Here is an 8,061-nt window from a genome sequence, read left to right as displayed (position 1 = left end):
GGGGCCGCGGTTGGCGGCGACGGCGAGCGAACGGCGGGCGTGCGGGCGAGGCCAAGGAGGAAGGCCAATGGCGCGGTCGGTGGCCACGGCTGGCCGGGAAGGCACGACGGGGCGGAGAAAAGGGGCGACGGTGAGTGCGCAACGGGCACGACCGAAGCGCGTCAACCGCGCGTGGGGGGTGGTGACCGTGGCGACCCAGGAAGAAAGGGGGCGAAGGGGGACGGTGGCGCTCACTTGCGAGCAGGGAAGGAGGGGCGACGGGGCGCGTTGGCGTCGGTGAGGGAGAGGCGATGGGGCGACGCCAACGAGGTGGCGGAGCACGGCAGCAACGAGGCGGCGCCGGGGATGGGCGCCGACGTCGGAGGCGTAGGGTGGCGCGGGATCGAGCCCCTCCCCGATCCAGAACCAGTCGAGTGGGAGGGGTCCGGGAAGGAGGATGAGTCGTCGGGCGAGAGGGGGGGTTCTGCGGCGAGGTGCGCCGCGGGGCGCCGGCGTCGAGGATCAGCGGCGGGGTCGAGGGGCGAGCACGATGGGATCGTGCCCTCGATCCAGATCGTGGGAGGGAGTGGGAACAGGGGGAGTGGGGGATCGGGTGAGTAGCTAGGGTTCGGTCGAGGGGGCATGTTATGGACGGGAGTAGGTGGGTTGGCCGGTTGGGCCAGGTGGGTCGGCCAGCTGGGCCGTCTGGTCCAGTTGGCCAGGGGGCTTTCTCTCTTTTTTTATCATTTTCTTATTTTCTTTTCTGTTTTATTTATTTTAGTTAGCAAAACAGTTTTACAAAAATACAACCCCTACTCCTAAATTAGCATAATAACATAGGCCACCTACTCCAAAAAGTTTGGTGATTATATAAACTATATGAACATTTGTTTAGTATTTAAAAGCATTTAAATAATTGTTTTGCTGCTGTTTTTACTTACTATAGTGCAGTCAAATACTTTACAAAAGTGGGGTTTCTTCACCAATATTTAAAATGGACTATTTGGCTCACTACGAACATTTTAGTTTTAATATTTGTAAAATTTATTATTTGCTTTTATTTACATTTTGAATTTGTTTCGGTTCTGAACTATTGAGAGTTTATCAACAGTAAACGGGGTGACGTGGCATCGTTAACGTGGGATTACTGTAGCTTAATTATCTGGGCGTCACAATTCTCCTCCACTACAAGGAATCTCGTCCCGAGATTTAAGAGGGGAGTAAGGGGGAATGTTCTGGTTACGATATTCTAACGGATCTTCTCGAAGAAGTTAATCCTTTGGTTGATGTCTTCAATTCTTTATTCCAATGCATCATGATGAAGTCGTCGTCCTTTCTTCGGGAACTCCATCGTACTTACGAAAGGATAAGGGGGCATTACGGAAAAACGGGCCGCTACAATGTTTGCTTATCTAGTAGATAACATCAGGGAGGGTGGCGGGAGGTAACCCTCGAATTGAAATTTAAGACATTATCGAGAGCAAGTAAGAAGGTGCAAAATAGAAGTTTCAAGCGCATAGACAATCATTCGTCGCCTGATACGAAACGTGACAGGGGTTCAGAGCAAATGGGAAAGTATTGCGTCTGGTACCAGAATAGATCACTAGGCAGGTGGCCCGTGAATCACATACGAAGTCAAGCTCGAGGAATAACTTCGACAACAGGGTGTATAGGAGAGTCAGGTTTCGATCCTGTGGAACTGTGGGTTATGGGCCCACCATGTGGGTTAAAAGTCGGAAGGGTGGTGACATCTTGCACGATCATGATAGCAAGGCATGTTAGAGGGTAGCCTGTCAGTTATATGTCAGCAACATCGTCGGTACCAAGAGCGAGGGACGAAGAGATCCATTTTCCTGCTCGTTGAAACGAGGCGTACCAATAGGCAAAGTTCTCGTCCATCGGTGGTTACCGGAATGTCACCAACAATAGTAACAGGGTCTTACTGACAGAGTTGTACACCGAGGTGTTTGCACAAGCAGGGAATTAATACTGCTTAGATCGTAATGATCACCAGAAACGTTAAGCATACCAATGGAAAGGAAAATATGATTATCAGAGTAAACAGAACAATGGAAAGGAAAATGTGTTTAAACACATATTTCAGGGGGTATATCCTTCCCAAGGACAATGGTTAGAAGAGAACCATTTAGGTTAGGGAAGAGGAAGTTCATGACATTACCCAAAGAACGGTGTTTGAATAATTGATAACGAAAATTTAGCATTGTGCTTCAAATGTTTTATTGAAGATCGGAGTACCACAGACATGCTTCGAGATAGTATTGACATGGTCTTCAAGCAAAGATCGAACTTGGATACACAAAGGATTCATCAGGAACAACATATAGAATAAGTCTTACGATTTCCTCATGGAAGAATGGTTAACCTTGCTAAATAGGAAACTGAAAACAATAGATCCTCCGGCCAGGTGTGCTATGCATGACATAACCTTACCGGGTCATATAAAGACCAACATTATAACTCCTGGAAATATGTTCCAACCATCACATCTGACCGAGATTCAGATCTGATTGGTGTCATGATACATCAGACTTAGGATGCCTGAGAAGAAAAGGTGCGGCACAATTTGACGAGATGACATTGTAAGATTCTCGGGAAATGAACTATGGAAGCGAGTTCCGAAACAAGAGTTCATCATTTAACCAAGGAGGGGACGAGAAGGTGGCTGATGGACTCAGCGACAATTCCTCGAGATTTCCAAAAGGATGGATTTCCACAACTATGTGAATAAGGAGATAACATTTGTCAGATCAGATGACATAATGAGGTATGCTCGAGGAAAACATCCACAATTAAACATTGGTTGAAAGGTGCACCCGAAATATGGGGTTAGGTAGCATGATCAATGTTAGAACGGTGGTTCAGAAACCGATAGGCTAAGAATGAATTATCGATCATTAACTTCAAAGCAATAGGGTTGCTAGAAGTGCAGAATCCAAACAACACCGTTCACTTGTGGGTACCCCGGTCGGAATCAACACGAGGACCAAGAAAGAATGGTGATGGTGAGAAGTATCATTATAGCAAGAATTCTTAAGAGGTGGAGCAATCCTCACAACATTCTTGACATCAAAGATGGTAATACTCCGCGGTAGAACATAACATAAGTTGGATAGCAAGGAACTCAAGGTACAACACAAAACAGGAACAAGTTTTGTGCTGGAGGGAATGCAATAATGTTGTCGATGATAACCCAAATCATCGAGGGCAAAGGATTCTATTTCTCATCAAGAATTCAATAGATATCTTGGAAGACCTCAGAATGTTGATGATGATCACGACACATTTGTCGAGAGGTTTCGAGAAGATGTAACTGATCGGCGATGACATCAAGTCAACGGAATGATGAAACAAAAAGTTATTGGAACCATGGGTACGACACAAACTCAAAATCAGGCTTGCTGTTCAAGGACAAACGATATGACGAGGAAGATCGATTGTAAGATTAGCTCACCGTCGCAATTTGTGCTCCGGGAAGAAGGACCCGGTAGCACATTAAAATTTAGCACGATAATGATATAGCCAATCAGGATAGGAATGACGTGATCGAGTACTACTCGCAAGTAAAGAAGATTACTAAGAGTTGTTTAATCGCAATGCGGACTCAATTTAGTTATCGGTGTACTCGAGTGACTAACCACTCAGAACCCAGGAAAAATTGAAATTGGTGAGAAAAATGTAGTACTTGATGAAGAACTCATAAGAAGATATGATGTTCCGTGATAACCTCGAGATACCAGGGGGTAATACTCAACGATAGATCAAAGTAGAGGTTGGACTGGGGTATTGCTCTATAGAAGACAAGTGCTTACACTTGCACGAGAAATGGTATTTAAAGGAGAACATGGTCGGAACTTGGTGAGAAAAATGTAGTACTTGATGAAGAACTCATAAGAAGATATGATGTTCCGTGATAACCTCGAGATACCAGGGGGTAATACTCGACGATAGATCAAAGTAGAGGTTGGACGGGGGTATTGCTCTATAGAAGACAAGTACTTACACTTGCACGAGAAATGGTATTTAAAGGAGAACATGGTCGGAACCATGATTGCAAAAGGCCAGATCCCAGATATAAGATGAACTTATACCAAGGGAATAATTAATTTAAGAGAAGCTTTAATGATAAGATCTACATCGTGTCCATGGGCATGAACACAAAGCTCAAGGTCGACTCCCACTTCTTCAATGCATAACCTTTCATTCACTGCTCTAGATAAAGGTGATTTCAGTGTCAAAACCTACCTGGTGAATTACCAGAGGAGTATGACCCGTGAAAATTTCGGGTTCACACATATTAAGGAAGGTATAGGTTCAACCCGTCAGGGTATCGTGGAAACATATACCACAAGCTTCAATAGTAAATATCACCAGCTCGAAAGTAGAGCATGGTTGGCCAAATCATAGAACGGGATTTACCAATGGTATTATGTATCCCGAAAAGAACTTCTCGAGGTTTTTGTATACGAAGGACACTGTCAGATGATAATTCAACAAAGGACTTGATGGTTCATAACGGAGCTGATGTGAGCATCGGCACACAACCAGAGGAAGAATCAAGGCAAGGGCCTTAGATTATAGAAACAACTAGCTAATTCAAAGCTCATATGTAAAGGAATTATGATTTCCAAATCAAAGGATCGGAAGCAAACGCTCTGATTAAGGATGGATAAGTTGAGTAAGCTTAGGGGTAAAATCGACAACAACTTGATTGGCCGAGATTCAGCTCATGTTTAAAAATGACGTCTGAGCCGGAAGGATGAATTCTAGGATATGATTGAGGATTGCGAGCATTTGCAATCATATTGAATCAATGGACTCAAAATGATATTTGACAAAGGATGCCAATAAGATTACCAGACTTATGGGATTAACCATAATGCAAGCAAGCAAGAATTTCAAGAGCAAGAGGATGCTCAGGATTTTTGAAAGATCGGATAGTATTTTGAGGAATTTTGTGAAGCACTTGAACAACTGGGAAGAAACAAATCCTCGGTAAGTGTGAGGATTAATTTGTAGGCGTATTCAGGAAACAAGGAACTGCAAGGCAGTAGGCAAAAAGGATTCTCGAAACAATGACGAGTATTTCGGGGTATCTTGTAATAACAAGACCAACTAGGGATAATGTAAGAATGACAACAGCATGTAGTTATCCATAAGGGTTAACGGTGGAAGGGGAATTGCAAACGCGATGAACACAAGTTCTCGGGTTAATGGCGGGGGGGTATCTTCAGGGTCTTCTAATGAATCAAGCCATCATCTGGAGTGAAGTGGCTCTCCGGGAGAAAGTAGTTACGAGACCCTAGTGTTAGGGTTAGCAAAAATCATTTAACCCGAATAGAAGAGAGATTAGAGTCCCAGAGTAAAGATCGCGGAGTAAAAGATCCTAATACCACCCAAATGGCGACGTGGGCCCGTAAGACACATGGCCATGTTAGTAAAAAGTTTTTGTAATGTCTAGACTCGACTTCGGCCAAGGAGTACGGAAGGGGGATTCCTACAGGCACCTGGCTCTAATACCAACTTGTGACGCCCCCGATTTGACCGTACACTAATCATGCACGCAAATGTGTACGATCAAGATCAGGGACTCACGGAAAGATATCACAACACAACTCTACAACATAAATAAGTCATACAAGCATCATAATACAAGCCAGGGGCCTCGAGGGCTCGAATACAAGTGCTCGATCATAGATGAGTCAGCGGAAGCAACAATATCTGAGTACAGACATAAGTTAAACAAGTTTGCCTTAAGAAGGCTAGCGCAAACGTAGCAACGATCGAAAAGGCAAGGCCTCCTGCCTGGGACCTCCTAACTACTCCTCGAAGCCGAACTCCATGTAGAATCATCCTCGGGATCTCTAGCTCCTGGACTCCAGCATCTGGTTGCGACAACCAGGTATAGAAAGGGGAAAAGAGGGAGAAAAGAAACCGTGAGTACTCATCCAAAGTACTCGCAAGCAAGGAGCTACACTACATATGCATGGGTATATGTGTAAAGGGCCATATCAGTGGACTGAACTGCAGAATGCCAGAATAAGAGGGGGATAGCTAATCCTGTCGATGACTATGCTTCTGGCCACCTCCATCTTGCAGCATGTAGAAGGGAGTAGATGGTAAGTTCACCAAGTAGCATCGCATAGCATAATCCTACCCGGCGATCCCCTCCTCGTCGCCCTGTTAGAGAGCGATCACCAGGTTATATCTGGCACTTGGAAGGGTGTGTTTTATTAAGTATCCAGTTCTAGTTGTCATAAGGTCAAGGTACAACTCCGGGTCGTCCTTTTACCGAGGGACACGGCTATTCGAATAGATAAACTTCCCTGCAGGGGTGCACCACATACCCCAACACGCTTGATCCCATTTGGCCGGACACACTTTCCTGGGTCATGCCCGGCCTCGGAAGATCAACACGTCACAGCCCCACCTAGGCTCAACAGAGAGGTCAGCACGCTGGTCTAAATCCTATGCGCAGGGGTCTGGGCCCATCGCCCATTGCACACCTGCACGTTGCGAGGGCGGCCGGAAGCAGACCTAGCCTAGCAGGCGTTCCAGTCCAATCCGGCGCGCGCCGCTCCGTCGCTGACGTCAAAAAGAGCTTCGGCTGATACCACGACGTCGAGTGCCCATAATTGTTCCCGCGTAGTTGGTTAGTGCGTATAGACCAAATGGCCAGACTCAGATCAAATACCAAGATCTCGTTAAGCGTGTTAAGTATCCGCGAACGCCGACCAGGGCCAGGCCCACCTCTCTCCTAGGTGGTCTCAACCTGCCCTGCCGCTCCGCCACAAAGTAACAGTCGGGGGCCGTCAGGAACCTAGACCCACCTCTACCGGGATGGAGCCACCTGTCCTTTTAGCCCCCTCATCAGAATCACTTGCGGGTACTCAACGAGCCGACCCGACTTTAGTCACCACATGTGTCATGTATATAAAGTATATATTATATACCCGTGATCACCTCCCGAAGTGATCACGGCCCAGTAGTATAGCATGGCAGACGGACAAGAGAGTAGGGCCACTGATGGAACACTAGCATCCTATTCTAAGCAGTAGGATAGCAGGTAAGGGTAACAATTGTAGCAACAATGACAGGCTATGCAGCAGAATAGGATTAACCGAAAGCAGTAGCAGGCTACACTACTCTAATGCAAGCAGTATAGAGAAGGAATAGGCGATATCTGGTGATCAAGGGGGGGGCTTGCCTGGTTGCTCTGGCACGAAGAAGGGGTCGTCGTCGATGTAGCCGATCACAGGGGTATCGGCAACGGTCTCGAAGCCTACCGGAAAGAAGTAACGGAGGGGAACACAATAAATAACAGAGCAATCAAATGTAACACAAAGCAAGAAGCGGCAATACGTTGTGCTAGGGGTGACGTAACGCAGGGATATGTGATACCAGCGAAGGGAGGAAACATCCGGGAAAGTATCCCCGGTGTTTCACGTTTTCGGGCAGATGGAACGGAGGGGGAAAGTTGCGTGTTTTTGCTATGCTAGGGATGTGTGGCGGACGAACGGACTACGTATCCGGATTCGTCTCGTCGTTCTGAGCAACTTTCATGTACAAAGTTTTTCCCTCCGAGCTACGGATTATTTTATATTAATTTTTAAAGATTTAAATCATTTTTAGGATTTATTTAATTAATTTAATCAACATTATCCAGAATAGTAAAAGATGACGTCAGCATGACATCATGCTGACGTCAGCAGTCAACTGTGAAGTTGACTAGGTCAACTACGTGTGGGTCCCGCATGTCATACACTGCTTAGTTTAATTAGGATTTAGCTAATTAATTACTGTTTAATTAAATTAACTAATTAATTAAATTAATTTAAACAGGATTAATTAACTTAATTAATTTACTAATTAATTAATAATTTTATTAATTACATTTTCATTTCCTTTTTATTTTCGTTTTAGGGGTGTGGGGCCCCTACATCAGTGGCCCTGGGGCATCGGGCCCCACCCGACAGTGGCCCAGGAGGCCGACCGGGGCGGGTGCGTGGTAACGGGCGTGGGCGCCCGTCGGGGCTGACCCTAGCGCGGCGGCAGAGCCCCGGG

Source organism: Triticum aestivum, chromosome 4D (genome assembly GCF_018294505.1).
Source record: "Triticum aestivum cultivar Chinese Spring chromosome 4D, IWGSC CS RefSeq v2.1, whole genome shotgun sequence".
NCBI lineage: Eukaryota > Viridiplantae > Streptophyta > Magnoliopsida > Poales > Poaceae > Triticum > Triticum aestivum.
The sequence above is the reverse complement of the archived record's forward strand: the minus strand, read 5'-3'. Positions refer to the sequence as shown.